The sequence below is a fragment of the Vitis vinifera genome, chromosome 13 (genome assembly GCF_030704535.1).
Source record: "Vitis vinifera cultivar Pinot Noir 40024 chromosome 13, ASM3070453v1".
Classification (NCBI taxonomy): domain Eukaryota; kingdom Viridiplantae; phylum Streptophyta; class Magnoliopsida; order Vitales; family Vitaceae; genus Vitis; species Vitis vinifera.
Window position 1 is genome coordinate 18,029,946 of NC_081817.1, and position 20,649 is coordinate 18,050,594.

A 20,649-nucleotide genomic window follows, 5' to 3' on the forward strand; every position below is an offset into this window, starting at 1 on the left:
GAAACAGATAAAAGTACTAAAGGTGGAAAGACTTTTGACAAAATTATGTGTGAGAAGATGTTAATGGGAAGATGTTATCAACTTATGTGTGACAAAATTATGTGCATCAACTTTAATTTGGACAATTATGTTAATGGGAAGATGTTATCCTCATCTCAATCACTAACTTTAAATTGTAGTACTTATTATATTTTGGATAATTATGTTAACGGGTCATGTCATCCTTGTCTCAACTCATGTTGATTATTTAAGTTATAAGTTATAGTCACCATGTCTTATTTAAACTTTTATACCATTTTTTATTATTTTTAAATATAAATCTTATTAAAATAAATGTAATTTAAGAGTAAATAAATTAATTTTTATGAATTTTATATTAGCATTGATAAAAATTATATTTTCAATTTTATTTTAAACATGTTCAAAATGGGGGAAACGAAAAAAGAAACTAAATTATTTTTATTGAATTTTTAAAATAAAAATGATTTAATTTTAATTTTATAAAAAAATTCTCAAATATATCCCTAATTTGTTTAAATTTGTCCTAAATCCTTCTATAGTTGTCATCTCTAATTTTGACCATATAAAAATTAAACCAAAATAAGAAGGTTGAGGAATATCAAATATAAAGAGAGGTTGAAAAAATTTATAATGCTTAGAGGTATTTTTCTTACAAATAGAACTTGTTTGGTCATGTGATTTAAAAACAATTTTTTTCTTTTTTTTTTTTAAATAAAAAATTGTTTTTAAAAATTTCTAACAATGTTTGACCATTGTTATCTGGAAGCAATTTTAAAAAATAAGGTGAAATAAAGAACAATTTTTAGAGAATAAATATAAATTGTTTTTATCAATTTTTAAAAACAAAAGGAAAATATGAGCCAATTTGACCATATTTTCTTAAACTTGTTTTTAAAAACTTTTTTAAAAAAAACACTTTTTAGATTAAAATCATTTTTTAGAATCACTACCAAAATGATTTTAAGTATTATCTCACTTCACCTCATTTATATATAAAATCAAGTAAAAATAATTTAATTTCCTTTTCCATTTCCCCTTTTTAATCATATTTAAAATAAAGTTACAAATTTACTTTTTATCAAGATAGAATATAAAATTTATGAAAAATAATTTATTTACTCATAAATTACATTTATTTTAATAAAAATTATTATTATTTAAAAAAAAACAAAAGGAAAAATTGCCCCCATTTGATCATATTTTCTAAAACTTGTTTTTAAGTTAAAAAATAAAAAACAGTTTTTAAAAACAAGTTTCAAAAAACATGACCAAATGAGCTGTATATATTTGAATTTTTTTTTAAATAATCTAGAGTATCACTTTGAAATAGCACTTAATAGACACTTACTTGAATATCAATTTTTTTTTCTTTTCTATTATGTATCTTATCATCAAAAACGTTTTCAAACCACTTTTTTGGGTTGTATCTAGGCACCAATTAATTCTTCACAAAAGCGCTTTTTTCTACTTAAAAGAGTTATTGATGTAAATGATATAGGCTAAAAAAAAAAAGCATATAAAGCATTTATGAGAATCAATCCCAATGGGTTTTATAAGTTGTGTCATTTATCAAGGTTTTCTTGACTTTTTATATTATAATCTTTCATAATTATGTAATTCATATTTTTAAAGCAAATTAACAAATATATTACATGTAATCCAATAATTTACATTTCTACCTTCCATCATCATTATATGCTTTTATTTTCATAATTATTATATGGTAATTATAAAATAATCAAATCTAATTTTGATATATTTATGTTTAAGAATTTAAGATATCTACCCTTAATTTCTTGACTATCCAAGGAATATTATTTATGTAATTAGTAATTAATTGATTTAGTTTTATTCAACTTTCTTTGCATAAAGAGAGATAAGATAAGTCATAAAAGGTGAGTTTACAAAGAGAAGGATAAGAGATGATAGTAGAAGGTGGGGTTATTGAAAATGAAGCTTCTCTAGACAACCAATCCTATCAACTTGTTCAATGGACGCTTTGATGTGAAATGCATTTTACTCCCTCTCTCTCTCTCTCTCTCTCTCTCTCTCTCTCCAAACCCCTCCTTACTTGTTTTCTTTCTTCCAAAAACAAATAAAAACAATTAATTCCAAACCTCTCCTTACTTGATATAAATAGGATTTTATAATTCTAATTTAATGAACCAAAAATAGATCTACAAAACTCGAACTTATAACATTATAATAAAGATCACCTTATATAAATTGTTTGTAATATTGCATTACTTTGGTAGCACCCTGTCACTTCGTGTTGATATTGGCACCTCGTATCTTCCTTAGCCTTACTCTTGCACACTTATGTTTGTACTCTCTCTCTCAACAAACCCCTCCTTAGGGATGGCAATGGGGCGGGGCGCCCCCCTCCCAATCCCGCCCCATTTATTTAAACCAATTCCCATCCCCGTCCCATTTAAAAAATTAAACGGGGCAGGGCGGGGCGGGCGGGTATGTTACATTCCCATACCCGCCCCGTTTAACTTTTTATTTAATTTTAATTTTAATTTTTTTTAAAAATTACTTTTAAATTTTTTTAATTATATTAAAATAAATATATTTTATAAATAATTAAATTATTATATTTTTTATAACTTATTTTATTAAAAATAATTTTTTATTATCTATATATTAAAAATAATAAAATAAAAATTAAATTAAATTAATTTTAAATTTTAAATTAAATTTAATTTTAATTTTAATTTTATATATAATCGGGGCGGGGCGGGGCGGGGCAATACCCAAACCCACCCCGGGTTTCAAAAAAAATCCCAAACCCGTCCCATACCCGTTTAAGAAAATAATATCCCACCCCATTAGGGGCGGGGCGGGGCGGGTACCCGAAATGACCCGCCCCATTGCCATCCCTACCCCTCCTTATTTGTTTTCTTCTTCCAAAAACAAATAAAAACAATTAATTCCAAACCTCTCCTTACTTGATGTAAATAGGATTTTATAATTCTAGTTTAATGAACCAAAAATACATCTACAAAACTCGAACTTATAACATTATAATAAAGATCACCTTATATAAATGGTTTGTAATATTGCATTACTTTGGTAGCACCCCGTCACTTCGTGTTGGTATGGCACCTTGTATCTTCCCTAGGCTTACTCTTGCACACTTATGTTTGTACAAATGATGAAAACCTCAAACTTAGGATGAGTGGAGAAAGGACCAAGAGTAAGGCCATTTTCTCTCATTGTACCTCTGTTTCCTCTACTCCTTCCTCTCTTGGTCAAACCAAATCAGTCTCGTTTCTCCGATTCTTCTTCACCCCACAATATTTTGGGTTCTCTCCCATCTCTTTATCCTCAAACAATCAAGACACAGACTTTGATGCATCTCTGTCTTGGATTCTTCCTGGTCAAAAGGAACAGTTGAAGTATCTTCATTGCTTCTCTGCTCTCTATTTCTTCTCATCATTTTCAAAATGCATCATTGTGAGATCTACTAATCCTAAACCTGTTTCTCAAAGGATCAAAATCATAAATACCAAGATTTATACACATGCAGGTAACACGTCCTCTTTACAATGATGTGAGAGGTGTGGTACACAAGGAACATACATACCTGTATTCCAAGGAAGTACCAGTGCATTTGATGACATTGTTCTAGCCTAAATTCCAAATTTTAGCAATCCAAAATCTGTAACTTCTGCAAAAGTTACCTAGTTGTTGAGGGAACAACACATCTTCTCTTACCATTTTCATCTTATGCACTACATATCCCATGTCAACTGCCACTTCCACTACACCTGAATGAAGTAGGAACACAAATGAACATTTCAAGGCATCAGATTGTCTGAAAATTAAATTGGGAGAGGTAGAACTACCGATGCTTACATGGAACTGAGGAAAAGACAAACAAGAGCAACAAAAATGGAAGAGAAAATGCAAATCCATAAGCCTGTAGCTGCTGTCCAAAGCAGCTTCCTTGTCAATTGTCAACAAAAAGTCCACTATGAAATTCACTGGTAGAGCCACATATAGAAAATTGCAATAAATGGAAAAGTAAGAAATCTGCGCTGGGAATGGGTGAAGCTTATTGAATGTAAGGTTCTAAACAGTCTCTGACCAAACAGCATTGGAGTATAGATAATAGCTTTTAGAGGGAAGTGAGGTCTTGGTGACCCTGGAAGCTTAAGGCTTCCAGATACTGGAATCTTTGTGTGCAGATATACATGAGAGATGTAGGAAGGAAGAGGCAAGCCTGTGTCATCTGAGCAGAGGCATCTGGAATCTTTGTGTGCCATTATTCAATCCAAAGAGATGTTGGGAGAGATTTGTTCAGGATTTATGTGATATACAGGCTTTTCACAATCATAAATATGAAGGTATTTAAGTATGGCGTTTTGGAATAAGGTGATCTACCAGTAACATAGAAAATAAGGAGATCACAAAGGACTACACAGTTAGCATGTTTGGAATAGTTGTGGTTGGTTAATTTCAAGCCCAAGTTTTAGCACCTAAAAACATGCCCATTTTTTCCAGCCTGCACGGAAGCATTCTCTGGTTGTTACATACATGGTGTCTGCATGTCAATCAACACATTTTGATGTTTTTTTCTTAAATTCCATATTAAAGTTATACTGGACACTTGAATGTGAACATGTCTGATTATATCTTTTCTTTCCAGACATGTTTCATCTCTCCAGTGCACTGGGTTTGGATGAACCTTAAAGCTCAGCTACAGAATGAAACTGGAATATTAGTCATGTTTTCTGTTCATGGATTGATAAAAATGTTGAGTAAGATCAAGAAAGATGTTAAATGGGAAGATGATTTTCTTACTGTCAGTTTGTATTGAAAAAATGGTAATCAGAAAAGATATTTTGGATAGGATTCAGAAAGAAAATATGTTGATTCAAAAGTTAAAGATATAGCACCCAAGGGGCTATGATTCTGTGCATGGATTTTTCATGCTTTAAGATTGTGCATGAAGTGCTGATGTTATAAGGGATCAAGGGTGGTTTGTGGAGCAGTCCCCTCTTCAGAGTATTGCAAGTATTTAAATAATCCTGCAATTCTGGAGTAGGCTTCTTCTAATTTGCTCTGCACCCAATCGTTCAGAACAGTGGAAAGCTTCATTCAGCTGTAATAATTTAATTATTTAGATTGAATCATATTCATTGGGTTTGCAGATCAGGAGAAAGTGTCATGGCTTTGAATGTTTGTCTCTTTTATAATATCACAGTGCATTGGTCCACAGAGTTGGTAGCATGACAGTTGAATGAAATGACTGAAATGTAGCAGTCAAGGTTATATTATATGAAAATATTTAAATAGACTTCACATAGTGTGCTTGCAACAGTTGTGGACCTTTGATGGTTGGAATATCCTTGCACATATGTCATCATTTTCTTTTCTTCAGCTCTGTTTTCTTTGTTTCTCCCTTCCTCGGTCAAGCCAAACAGTTTGGTGATTCTTCATTTCTTCTTCATCCCATCAAGAGAACAACATCTCATGCATCTTTGTATTGGGTTCCTCCATCTCCTTCCACCCTAAGGAAAAACGGTATCTTGCTTAGTTTGGACTTCTCTATTTCTTTTAATCATTGTGAAAAGCATCATGAGAAGAGATACAATAAATGTGTTTGTGCTGAATTATCCAAAACATTATTTTCACAATCATAAATACCAAGGTGTTTAAGCAGCAGGTAAGGAATCTCTTGATAATGAGGTGAGAGGTAGAAACAAGCAACATACCTGTATTCAAGAGAAATTCTGTTCTTCTTTTGAAATTTGACAACATTCATTTAGTCTGAAGTCAATATCTGGGCAACTCAGTATCTCCACCTTCATTAGGATTGTAGGAAGCTGGCTTCTTGGAAATACATGAAATGGGGGCATTTCAAAATCTAAAAGAATTTCAGAGTCCTGCTGCAACTTTTGAATTGCTCAAATCAGTAACAACTCCAGAGATATATACATATATGCCCCAGGGAAATAGAGGTGTCCTGGGCATGCAACCATGGAAGATTAGCTCCCTAATAGGCTCAAGGTTGTGGTCATAAAAAATGCACTGAGCGGGTGACTTGCAATCGGTTGTGAGTCCCTCTTGGTAGCTTCTCATTTATTGCACCATATGAATTGCATTTTCCAACTGCCAATTTCACCACCCCTAAATGAACTAGGAGACATGCTGAAAGCAAAGTTAGACAGCTCATCATAGAGTTAATCCTGCAGGAATACACCAAAAAGGAAATCTTATTAATATAAATGAATTCATCCAATTAAAGGATAAGGTTGCCTGAAAAATTAAATTGAGAGAGATGGATATAGTGATGCTTACATGGGACTGTGGGAAGGATCAACAAGAGAAACAAACATTGAATAGCAAATGCAAAGCCATAGAGCTTGCAACTGCTGTCAAAAGCTGCTCCCTAGTGAAGTCTTTTAACAATAAATTTCAGTGCAAAATTCGCCTAATTGCTCCACTTGTAGGACATTTCAATAGTATGAAAACAGGATATGGTGAACTCTCCCTGCTTCTGCCATCAGTGAACTAATATGGATCAAAGATGAATCTCGTCATCTACATCTATTTTTACATGGGAGATGTGGGCAATCTTGGGCCAATCTCTCATCATTGGATTTAGGAGTTGTCTCTGATTTATGGTTCTAAAAGCATGACAGGAAACCCTTCACTTGCCAAATACTACTGGAGCTTAGGTGATGTCTCAATGTGGGGATGCTAAGGATACCAGATTCTGGAATCATTACATGAAAATATACATGAGATCCATAGGGAGAAAATGCAGGCCTTGGTCATTTGAGAAGAAAGCCACATCTTGAAATATACCGCCAACGATGAATTGTCTGCGAGTGGTGAGTCTGTGAGGTTCCCACTGGGACCCGGGGTGTTTCTCACATTCTTTCAATCTTCAATCTGAAGTAGCCACTTGAGCAATTGTACCTCCAGGAATGAGTCATTTTGGGGCAGATTGTTTTCATTTTCCTTCACACCATTGTTTCACCATAAGGCACTAAATGATATGTAGTTGCAAGACGAATAGAGGCAGCCATTAATGAAAGCTTATGGAAATTCAAGACAAACAGATCTTCATGGAGATATGAGGTTTAGAAATCCAATAAAGATTTGAAAATCCAAACACAAGTTATCCAATGTACCTATTGGTAACAGAGTTGGGCAGTATTGTTCTTTCTACCCTTGGAAAAGGACATCACATAAGAAATTCCACTAGTAATGGGGGGCTTAAGTGATGTGTTGGGGCTTGGGCAATGCTGTATCTTAAGTTATTCAAGAGATGTGTGATCATGCATCAACCCTAATTCTGCTAGCATAATCTGTTTTTCAGTCACAAATATGTAGTTAAAATGTATGGCAGGTCATGCATGCATCTCTTGAATTGTCATGAGAAGTGGAGATTGAGCAACATACATGATTCAAGGGATGTGCAACTGTTCTTGTGCATCAAACAATCTTCATCTGATACAGAACCCAGATTTTTAGCAACTTGTGATCTCCACATTTTAACACATTGGAGGAAGTTGGCCTATTCAACAAACAAGACAGGACATCTAGAAAAAAGCAAGAATTCCAGACATGTGTTGCTGTCATGAATTATTCCAATCAGTAAGGAATCAAAGTGCTATGATTTTGATTTGTGTAACTACTTAGCATGGATAACAGACCTATCTTGGGGAAGTAACTCAAGTCCCAAGCACCAACTCAATCCTGAGCTCTCTGGGAAACTTGAGGCACCAACTTGATCAAAGCTGCTACTTGTTTCTATGGCAGCTCATCTTCCTCCACTGATACTGGGGAAAATGCAAAACAAAGGGAAATGAAGTCATGTTGTGATCCTGTCTCCATTCTCCTTGACATAGATAGATGATTTCCTTGCAACCGACAATGTCTAATGCTTTCACTTCAGTTCTAGCATGTGTTTTGGGAAGAGAATTAAGCTTTCAAATATTGCCAATATGCAAGGAATTGATAAAGGCCAGGTGGGCAGCTGCCACAGTTTACAAACCAATGGCAACATTGGAAGTGGAACATGACACAAAAACTTCAAAAGACAAACCTGTTTTTCACAATCAGAAATACCGAGGTGTTTAAGCACAAGGTAATGCATCTATTGACAATGATGTGTGACGTGGAGACATTGTAAAGATAAATGGTATTCTTCTTTTGCATTGACAACATGCATCTAGTCTAGGTCCCAAATTTTTAGCAACTCCAGATCTCCACCATCATTAGGATTACAGGAAGCTAACCACTTGGAAAGAGATGAGAGTAACATTAGAAATCTGAAAGGATTCTAGAGAGCTGCTGCAACTGGTGAATCATTCCAATCAGTAACAACAAGGAGCCCTATATACAATTTTGAACTGTCAGCCTTCATAGCATGAATGATAAACTTGTCCCTAGGAATGAGATGTGCCTTGGGCATGCAACCTTCAATTATTAGTCAGAGTTACCCCTACCTAATCCATCTCGATGTGTCTGGGAAAACGAGGTCCACCAGATGTTATGGCCATTATCTCATGGTAGTGGATGTTTTGAAGCAGAGTCTAAAACGAAGTCATCACTGGAGGTTATGGCCATTATCCCATTGCAGCAGATGTTTTGCACCAGAGTTTAAAACCAAGTCATTGACAAAGGCCATAGTGATGTCATTGATTTTATTTTAAACCTATCAAAAACAATATGAGATTCACTTTGATTTCAAGTTATGCAAGATCTATATGAGCTCAATTGTTTTGAAACTTGATTGATGTTTCGTTGGTCAGGTCTTCTTTAGACATGAACCTATATTTTGTGCTTAACTTGAAGAAGCTGCCAATAAGACTGAATAGTCACATATCACTCAGAGAGTTGAGAATCACACAACTTTTTCGTTTTTTTTAGGACTGGTTTGTCATCAAGTCTTTTGCTCGGTTGTTGTGATGGTTTGAAATTTCTATCTGATGACTATAATCCATATAAACAACAACTTGTATTCTCTTATCTTAAGCATTATTTCGCAAAAAGATTTTTATGAGCACTTCTATTTGGATGTCTTTCTAACAGTCGTTAGTATTCAATAAAAATGACCTTTACTAAACCTGCAGATTTTTTCAGGTGATATTTTTTTTTTATTGGTAGCATATCCTGATTCATAGAGTATAAACCCTTGAAAATTGAAAGAAAGACAATTTACATATCATTAAAGGGTGATCTGTAAGCACTCTTATAGGCCTACATTTTCCTCATTTGGATTTGGAATTTAACCTCTGATAAGCGTTTACTTGTTTTTAATCTGTTTTTTAGGAAGACAGTTAATGAGATTTTGCCAACCAAAAACAGAGGTTTGTTAGCCCTCCTACCCTCAGGCTGGTTCTCTTGCATATGCTTGAAGAATATTGGAAACCAATTAATTAGTCATTGCAGTTTCATAGTCTTACAAGAAATCTTGTTATGGTGGCAGGAGAACAGACTGCAACATAGTCTCATTTCCCTTCATGATTTAGACATTGTAAAGATCAAAAACCTGTTCCTGGTAATATAAGAAGAAGAGTAGCCAAAGAATAGGAACAAAATGTATTGGAACCTTGTGGACTTGAATAGTTGGTATCCAGGTGGCAAAAATACACAAGAATGCACTTAACAAACTACTAATCAACAGGCCAAGATTCTACTTTCAAGAGACAGGTTTGTCATCCATGTCAAGAAGGCTTGCAATTCATTTTTGTGGGACTTTGGCATCAACAAATTTCTGGAATTCTTTCAGGTTTCTAAATGGAATGGTTCAAGTCATCAACACATTCCTAGAATTCTTTCGTAAATGTCATCATCCTGGCCAACTTTCTTCAGTGTTGAAAGAGGGGGTGATACCGTGTTGCTAAAAATTACAGTCCATATGTACTAGATGGACAAGAACTACAACACTTGTATTAGAAACATCTCTGTTGCCTGGATTTGCATTACCTGCCATAATTAAGCACCTTTTTATTATTGTAGCAGAGTGTTTCAGAGTCACCCATACCTAATCCATCTTCATGTCTCTCAAACAACTAGGTCCATTGGTAGTAGAAGAAGAGCAACTTGAATAGCTGGTCATTTCCTTTTATAATTTAGGGATAAAGGTTAAAAACTACAGCACTTGAATAGCTGGCATTCAGGTGGACAAGAACTACAACACTTCTTTTAGAAACATGTATGTTATTTCTTCAACTCTTACTCTATTCCCTGGAGTTGCATTACCTGCCATGATTAATCGCCTCCTATTTATTCTTGTGGAGAAACAGGTTTTGGTGTATGCAAAGACTATACAATTATTGCACCTCTTGATTTTCAAGACTGCCCAGCCTCTCCTCGAGCATCTGGAATTGTCAAGCTGATTTATGGCTAACCTTCCAAGGACCTTAGGGGCTTCATACAAGGTAGATCTAGTGTAAGAGATTCAGAATTATCTCTACCTAATCCATCTCCATTTCTTTCGAATAACTAGATGCTATGGCCAAAATCTCACATAAGGCGTCAGGTTCATGTTGGGGCTCATTCACAAGATTAAGATGAATATAGAAGGGGATGTTGCTAATCTACCACCAGCCATGTTGTCAAGTTGTTCAATTTCCTTGTGTTGACTATGGCCACAGTCACAGTTGTGTGTCCTTTCCCGAAGGAAATGTCATTTTGAAACTTTTAATGTCAACAACAGAACTTTCATGTTTCTACATTGAGGTACCTACAAAAAATTGACTCCCTGTTAGCATCCAATGATAGAAAGTAATAATCTGAACAAGGGAACAAGTGCTCTCCTTGCTCTTTTTCAGTAGAACACTAGTTCATTTCCAATCAATTGAGGAGAAAACTAATTCTAAACACGGAAGCCAGGTACTTGATTTCTATTTGACTAGTGGAACAATTGAAATGTATTTACACATTTAGCATTAGATAAGTTTAACAAAATCACTAATTAACCCCCAAACCTCTCCCCTCCACCCACCACAAAGGAAAGAAACAACGTTTTGGGATCCTGGTAGCTTTATGTTACAAGATTCTGATCAACATATGCTGCAAAAGTATTATGTTGGTCCAATTCCACTACTTTGCATTGCAACAAAGTATAAGTGGGTTTTCTCTTTTCTTCATCTTCAAATGAAACAACCCTTCTCAATAAAAGAATACAAGAAATTGAGAGCTAAGATCATTTCCTTTCATTGTGCTCTGTTTACTCTTCTCCTTCTCTTGGTCTAGCCAAACAATCTTTGGTTTGTCCATTTCTTTTTCACCCCACATAAAAAAGCAGCTTGTTAGGTTATCCCATCTCTTTATCCCCTTGTCAAGACACAGAATTTAATGCATTGTTGTCTTGGATTCCTCCTAGTTAAAAGGAAGCTTGAAATATCTCCAGTGCTTCTCTGTTTCTTTGAGTCAAAGGATAGAATATTGCTTTTCTTTGTTTCTTTGAGATGCAAGAGGTTTGTACAGAACTTAGGTGATGTAACTATTGGTCAGTGAGGTAGGCAAATTTGAATTCCCTCTAGTCATGCAGAGTAGTCTTAGAGAACTTTGGAGTCTTGGGCATTACTGTTTATTTAGATATTCAAAATGCATTATTGCACATCTTCTTGACTTCCCACAAATGAACTTGTTTTTCACAATCATAAATATGGAGTTATTTAATTATGGCAGGTAATATACCACCCAGAAATTGATGTGGAAGGTGGAGACTAACAACGACATAGATGTATATAAGGGATTTACACTTAGTCTTGTGCATCAAACAACCCTCATTTAGTATAAACCACAAATTTTGGCAACTCGTGATCCACAATTTAAAGCATGGGAGGAAGCAGACCTGTTGGAAAGACAGGAGGAGACAATTAAAAACATGCAAGAATTCCATAGATGAGTTGTTGTTATGAATTATTCAGAATCCACTAGAAAATTTAAAGCCCATTAATTTTGAACGAAATGCCTACTTAGCATGGATCAAAAACTTATTTTGTGGAAAGAAACCAAGTCTTGAGGACCAATTCAATTACCAAATCTCTGGGAAACATTAAGGCTTTTTTTAGTAGCTTCCCAATTAGTGCATAAGGTGGCAATGATAATTGCTTTTGTGGAAGCTCTTCTTCTTCTAGTACCGAGGAAAAGGCTATAATCCTAAATCTCCATTCTCCATGTACAGCTGTCTTCTTCTATGCATGTTGTCAGAGAAGATGAGGAAGCTTCAGAATGTTAGTTGACAAATCAATTGGAGCAATGGAATTGGAACAGGACACAAACTTCAAAACATTAAAAGTCAGTAATGCAGATAAGGGCATTTATATGTACACATATTGATCAGAAATAAACTCCATCCTTTAGCAACCTAAAAACTCAAAAGAAAGAAGTATAATTTCAGATATGCAAGATTTTGATCAATTAAAGTCCAAAGCATTTTATGTTCATACAAATGAGAAGACAGAATGGCAGCTGGCTTTGAGGATTGAAAGAAAAATGAATTGATGCTACTTCTCATTGCTAATGCCATTAATTTGTTGCTGCTTTTTGTAGCCATGTCGAGCCTGTCCATCAGATAAGGTTTGAATCGCTTCTATTATTCTTGTTTAAGACAATCCCTTCTTTTTTTTTCCATTTTTTTTTCTTTACATAGTCAATCATCTTGTTTCATGTTTGCCCTATAGTTGGTCTGCTGATGGTAGGCTTCTTTTGAGTGGAAGCAATGACTCTATATTGAAGGTAAATTGTGGGAACTATGTCTTTTGTGGTATAGATGGGGTTATCATATAGTTGAATGATTCTATTGCTTCCTCATAGCTTTTCAAGGCACTAAAAAAGAAAAAAACAAAGGTAGAACTAGGAAAAATATTTCGTCCTGATTTCAGGTATACTTTTTCCTTATGAAGTCTTATTTTGGTAAATTACAGTTAGATATAATCACATGGCAACATTTTTTTCTTCCAAGTTTAAACAGTAATTCGGGAGAGTGTATTATGAAAATATACTGAAATAAAAAATCCTATGATTGCATTCTACTTTGGATATTTCTTATGAATCTTCCCCTGCACTCCTGACCACCACCACAGACACTCCCATCACACCAAGCCTTGTAGCTGTCCTAAATTGTTGCAAATATGTTAGAAACCAATTACTAATATTAAGGACGGTCATGTCTACTAATTTCGGGCTAGAATTTTTAGAGTAGGTGGGAAATTATGGTTGCAGTAGGGAATATGAGTGCTTCTGTTTTGCCAAGGTGGCTTTCCTTATTCATGCTAACATCAACAACATAGCAATGAACTTGATTTAATATTGTTTATCATATAGGCTTGAGATATCCGAACACAAAAGTTAAAACAAGATCTTCCAGGCTATGAAGATGAGGTATTTTCCTCCTCTTAAGTACTAGTTAATATTCTTCTTTTGACATTGTACTTGGTTTAATTAATGTTTTCCTTCTTTTTGTATTCTGGAAAGGTTTTTATTGTTGATTGGAGTCTAGATGGTGAGAAGGTAGCCACCGGTGGTAGGGACAGAGTACTCAGTTTATGGATGGGTTGATGGCTAAAGGAGGAAGAGATGTATGAAATGAAGATTGACATGATTCTTCCACAACATGATGGACTTGATAGACACTTAGCTTTTGCCTATAGTTGATAGTCTACCATGTGTAACTTAAAGTTGTGCACTAAGTTCTGATGTTATGAAGGATCGAGAGTGGTTTGTGCACTAAGCTCTTCTAAAATAATTTTCTTTATTGAGTTGTAATGATTGTATTATTTGGATTTAATTGTATTCATTAGGTTTGCAGATCACAATATGATTATTTTCCTCTTTGATCATGTAAAGTTTGGGAAGCAGTTATGGGTTACTGTAATAGCATGGTATATTGATGCACACGGTTTGTGGCATGACAATTTGATGAAATTACAGAAGTGTAGCACTCATGGGCATATCATGTGAACCTTATTCAATGTGGCATTGACAGTTAATTTATATTTACATGGGTGTAATGTCACACCAGTATCCTCTAATGAACCTTGGATTCTTTTTTCTCTGTTTCTTCCTCTCTTGGTCAAGCCAAACAATTTATCTTCATGACTTCCTCCTATTACCAAAAAACAACATCTTGTGTTCTCCATCTCTTCATCCCCTTGTCATGACACAACAATTTGATGCATCTTTGCATTGGGTTGCTTCCTCTCCTTCCCCTCTCCTTCCTCCACGTCTCATTACTTAGTTTTGGCTACTTTGTTTCTTTTGATCATTATGGTAGAGCATCATTGCAAGATGTACAAGAAGTATGTTGTGGTGCATTATCCCCTTCTCTACCACCCGAAATCTATTTTCCATGATCATTAATACCAAGATGTTTAAGCATCGAGTAAGGCATCTCTTGACAATTATGAGAGAAATAAGAGACAAGCAACATATTGGTATTCAAGAGAAGTTGATTACTACTCAAAAAGGGTTATTTGATAGCTTGTAATTAACTCTTTTAAACACTTTTGAGTAGTAGTTATTACCTTTTAACTCAATTAGCATATTAAGTACCTTTGCAATCATTTCTAATCAAATTGTGTAAGTTTTGGTGCTTTTGATAGTAATTTGATCACCAAAGCAATCCAAGATTAAGGAGAGCTCTATGGAATCCATGGCAAAGCAATTGGAAGCTCATTTACATGAAGAACCTAAGCTTTGGAGCTTTATAGTCCTTTGCCATAAGCAAATCATGAATGTAAGGATGAAAGCAAAGAGAGAAATCTAACATGAAGAATCCAAGAGGACATCAACTGTTTGACACTTTTGGAGCACTTCCTAAAGTCCATTTCATGCATACCATATGTCGTTTCGAAGCTTGGGAAGTCATCAATCGAACGCTTCAAACGGTTCACAAATCGGAGTTGAAATGAAGAAGTTAGAGCCATTGGAAGCAGATCACACCAAGCTGAAGGCCAATTTCGCAGGCTGCGAAATAATTTTGCAGCCATCTTGTACGTCTGCGAAATTTTGCAGCCATTTTATGCGCCTGCGAAATTCTCCTGAGTGCTTCCAGATATTTGTGACCGACATTTTTTTATATTTTGCTTAAGATATTTGATGTCTAAATCCCAATTTTCTCCTTGTAATCCACCAATTATAGGATTCCTTAGTTGTTAAGCAAGAACAAAAGGGTGAATAACCTCATATATATTGTTTTGTAATTTTCATTACAGACACATCTCGGGAGCTTGTTCTCAGAGAATCAACTTTTTGTATAGTTTGAAAGGAAGTAAAATACAGAGCTTTGCTCTGCCTTACCTACTCAATTTGATTGTATTTTTCATTACTAGCCAAACAAGCTATGAGGATGTTTCCTCAGAGAATGGGTGGCTAGGTTTTTTGTTTCTTGGAGCTAAGGTAGCCGGGTAAGGTGCCGAATGCAAGAATTGAGAGTTTTGTTGTTTCAGCTATTAATGAAGATAAAGTGTAACCTGTTTATGGTTTCTATGTTTTTAGTTAACTTCAAACGCCTTCAATTCACCTGGGCCAACACTTGGTAATGCAAATGATCTCCGTCCACTGAGATGCACTAGTTTACCTCTTGCGAGCCTTTGAGAGGTGACTTGAAGGTAGGATTTTCAGGAATTGACAACACTTGGTAAGCTTTTGGACTCTAAGGAGACATCCATTAGTTATCTCTTGCGAGCTTGAGAAGAGAAGTCCAAGGTTAATGATCACCTTGAATGGCAAATGCTAGGTGAGAGGCACGATCCATTGCAAGATGCATCAGTGAGAGGGAATTAGTGCTAAAATTCATAAAAGGAAAACATTTGTACAACACCGGTTGGAGAATGAACTATATGTTAATTCTCCAATGCGAGAAAAAGAACCAAAGTGACCGGAACTCTGTTTTTGCATAAGGAGCCTGACCCCAGTGATCCTAAAACTCCAAGAGACGCTTTTTCTTTATAAGTAATTCTCATTACTTTCTTTTTAGTTAGCTTGAAACCAAACCTTTTTCAATCAAATTTTATGTTTTCTTTTGAAGCTATCCTTGAAATGAAAAGACACCAATTCAACTTTGAATTGGTATCAGTTGTAAATTGAAAACCCTTCCCAGTGAACGATCCTAGAGCTACTATGCTATGCTAGCTGAGGCTATCCTAGTACATGGTGTAATAGGTTATAAATTTTGTTGATTACTCCCATCTGAGGACCAAAATCAAGGTACACCAACTGGGCACGAATCAGAAGTGATGTTCTACATTTGCATTTGACAACATGCGTTTAGTCTGAACTCCAAATTTGGGCAACTCAAAATCACCACCTTCATTAGGATTGTAGAAAGTTGGCTTCTTGGAAAAATGTGGAATAGGGCATTTAGAAATTTGAAAGAATCACAGTGTCCTGTTGCTACTTTTGAAGCATTCCAATCAGTAACAACTCCAAAGATATATATACAAATTTGTCCCTAGGAAGGAGATCGATGTTTATTGGGCATGCAACCATCTCTCTTAACAGACTCAGGGTTCCACACCCTCCTGGTGGTTTCTTATATATTGCACCATATGATTTGTAGATATCCAATTGCCAATTTCACTACACTTGATGAACTAGAAGCTATGCTGAAAGTGAAGTTAAACAACCCATCGTAGAAAGAATCCTGTAGGAATACACCAAAAAGAAAATCTTATTAACATAAATGAACTCATCTAGTTAAGGATAAAGTTGCATGAAAAATTGAATTGGGAGAGATACAAATACTGATGCTTACGTGGGACTGTGGAAAGGATCAACAAGAAGAACAAACACTGAATAGTAAATGTAAAGTCATAAAGCTTGTAATAGCTGTCAAATGCTACTTTGTAGTGAAGTTTTTTTAACAATAAAGGTAATTTCAAAATTCACCAAATAACTTCACTTGAAGGAAATTTCAATGGTATGAAACTAGAATATGGTGAACTCTCCTTGCTTATGCTATTGTTGTGAGCCATTATAGATCAAAGATGAATCTCGCCATCTGTTTTCACATAGGAGATGTGGCCTATCTTTGGGTCATCTCTCATCATTGGATTTAGGAGTTATGTCTCTTATATATAGTTTCACTTGCCAACTACAAATGGAGCTTAGCAGATGTCTCCATGATGTGGAGACCGAGCAACATACATGATTCAAGGGATGTGCAGTTGTTCTTGCAAATCACCCAATCTTCATCTAATATATATAGACAAACAAATTTTAGGAACTTGTAATCTCCACATTTTAGAGCACCGGAGGAAGCTAGCCTATTCAACAAACATAACACAATTAGAAAAATGCAAGAATTCCATATACATGTTGTGCTATCATGCATTCCAATCAGTAAGGAATTAAAGTGCTATAATTTTAAACTATGCAATAATAGACCTATCTTGGGGAAGTAAATTGTCTTGAGCACTAATTCAATTGCGAGTTCTTTGGGAGACTTGGACACAACTCAATCAAATCTGTTAGTTGTTTCTATGGCAGCTTGTCTTCATCCACCGATATTGGAGAAAATGCTTTTGAAAACCCTTAATCTTCAAATCACAAAGGGAAATTAGATTATGTTAGCATTCGATCTCCAATCTCCTTGACACAAACTGATGATTTCCTTGTAACAAACAATGGCTAATTCTATCACTTGTACTCTAGCATGTGATTTGGGAGGAGAATTAAGCTTTGGAATATTGCCAATAAACAAGGAATTGAGAAAGACCAAGTGGGCAGCCACCGCAACTAGTTCACAAACAAATGGAAGCATTGGGAGTGGAACATGACACAAAAACAAAACATGTTTTCCATATTCATAAATACCAAGGTGTTTAAGCATCAGTTAAGGCATCTCTTGACAATAATATGAGAGATAGAGACAAGTAGCATACTGTTATTCAAGAGAAGTAGTATTCTTCTTTTGCATTTGACAACATTCATCCACTTTACACCCCAATTTTGGTAACTTAGGATCTCCACCTTCATTAGGAATATTGTAGGAAGCTGGCCTCTTGGAAATACATGAGAGGACATTTAGAAATCTAAAAAAATTCTAGAGACTTGTTATTGCTTGAATTTTGAATCATTCCAATTAATAACAACTGCAAAGCCTCTATACACAATTTTGAATTATCAACCTTCTTACATTGGATGAAAAATCTATCCTTAGAAAAGAGACGTGACTCGGGCCATGCAACCATCAATTATTAGCTCTCTAAGAGGCTTGAAGTTGTGCATCCTCTTGGTAGCTTCTCATTCATTACAACATAAATTCCAGATATCCAATTAGCATGTCACTATAATTGAACATAGTAGGAAACATAGTGAATAGGAAGTTAGACAACCTGTCACAAAAAGAATCCTACAATAATACACCAAATAGAACATCTTGCTAATTCAGTTAAATAATTGTGTGAAAATCTAAATTGGGAGAGAGAAAAACATTGATGCTTACATGGGATTGTGGGAGGGACCAACACGGGAAACAAACTTTGAATAGAAAATGTGAAGCCTTAAAGCTTGTAATTGTTGTCAGAAGCTGCCCCCTAGTCAAGTTTTCAACAAAAATGTTCAGTGTAGGGATTCTCTAGTAGCTCAACTTGTAGAAAATTTCAACAATATGACAATTTATACTCATAAAAAGAAGCTACAATGTAATAATTATGTGTTGGGAATAGATGAAACTTACTGAATATATGGATAGAATAGGGTGAACTCCACCAACTTCCATTTTTGGAATCCAAACTATTATGGATCAAAGATGAATCTCTCCATCTATGTACAAATAGGACCTATGGGCAATCTTGAATTGATGTCTCATCATTGGATTTAGAACTGATGTATAGCTCTGAAACCATGGCAGAGTTCTCCTTCAGTTGCCAAATACCATTGGAGCTTAGGTGAGGTCTTGGTGATGTAGAGAAGTCATGGATTCTAGAATCTTTACATGAAAATATACAGGAGATACATTGGAAGAAAGGAAGGCCATCTGAGAAGAAACACATCTTAAAGTATACCATCAATCATGAGTTGTTTGAGAGTGAGGAGTCTTTGAAGGCCTCACTCAGATAAGGGATGTCTTTGACATTTCTCACTCTTCAATCTCAGGAAGGTACATCATCAACTAGAACTTTAGGAATGTGAGTCATCATGGGACAACTTGTTTATGTTCTTTATTCTTTTCTCACCAGAGGAGATTGAAAGATATGTAGTTTCAAGGGCAAAAGATATAGCCAGTAGTGAGAGCATCAAACAATCCTTCTCTAATGCAAACCACAAATTTTAGTAACTTGTGATCTCCACAATTTAGAGCACAAGGAAGCTGGACTGTTGGAAAGATGTGACATGACATTTAGAAATAGGTAAGAATTCTAGAGATCATTCCAATCATTAAGGAATCAAAGCCTTATAATTTGAATAGGGCATCTACTTGGCATGGATAACACACCTATCTTGGGACAAAGACCACATGTTGAGCACCAATTCAATTATCAACTCTCTATGAAACTGGAGATACAAGGTACTAATGTTAGTACAAATTACCTGGTAGCTCTTCTTCTTTTACTGGTATTGGGGGCAAAGCCTTGTGAAAATCCTCAATCTACAAATTACTAAGGACATGAGATCATGTTGTATTCTTATCTCCAATCTCCAACTGCAAATAAATTATTTGTTTCAATTAACAATCTTTAATGCTTTCACTTGTATCATAGGATATGCAATTTGGGAAAACAAGTAAGATTTATAATATTAGGAATATGCAAGGAATTGATGAAGGCCATGAATCTACTTATAATAAAAATAAAAATAAAAGATTTTTTCACCCATGAATATCGTAACCAACTTCCAAAAAGCATTAGGTATTGCAATAAACAAATGTTCCTTAGGTATTAAAGTTAAAGTTCAAAGTTACCAAGAGTGCATTTTTTGACCCATGCATAAAATAAAAAGAAAATAAGAACGCATACCATATAACTCACAATTGTGTCAAGTATGAGTTCAGTTTATGTTCGTGCACAATTGCATTAAGTATTTGAAAGATAAATAAGGCTATGTGCAATTCAAAGAATACCATACAATCCTCACAACTTATCATAGAATGAGAACTCAATTGTCTTTCTTCTAGTCATAAGAGTTTGTGCTCTTTGAGCCTCTGACTTGCACAACTCAAGATAGCAGGACATGCTAAAAAGTCTCCTTCACCTTAAACATTATTCAAATCTGCAATATAAATCCTGATAAGAAAATTTTCTACAAATATAACATGTTGCAAACAAATAACAATATGTTAGTTTAAAATTGAAGAGCATTTCAAACCAAACAAAATAGAAAAATTTTCAATGTTTATCACTCACTTAAAAACTTGTATGTTGGATAAAATTCATGCTAATGAATCATGACAATTGTTTGCAATCAAAATTTAGTAATGATTTATAAACAAAAAAAAAAATGAAATTACATAATTATTTGGCAATGTTCCATGAAAAACACATTGTACATTGATTGAGAAATTAATATGAAATCCACTAATTTGAAAGACATTAAAAACCAGATGTTGTCTTGAGTTCTCCATGTATCATAATAGATGCATGTTGCTATTCGAGCCACCACAGTCACGGAGTACGAGACTTCTCAACATGGAAGGCATACCATATTTCA

The 20,649-nt window shown here is 34.8% G+C and overlaps 1 long non-coding RNA gene across 1 annotated transcript; it reads right to left on the reverse strand.

Annotated features, from left to right (window-relative positions):
• Window positions 1-16,376: 16,376 nt before the first annotated feature.
• Window positions 16,377-20,632, reverse strand: LOC132254990 (uncharacterized). The gene is made up of 4 exons (XR_009467477.1): window positions 20,077-20,632; window positions 18,680-19,645; window positions 18,446-18,536; window positions 16,377-16,642 (listed from the first exon to the last, which is right to left on the reverse strand). It is a non-coding gene; the product is annotated as an uncharacterized LOC132254990 (long non-coding RNA).
• Window positions 20,633-20,649: the final 17 nt, after the last annotated feature.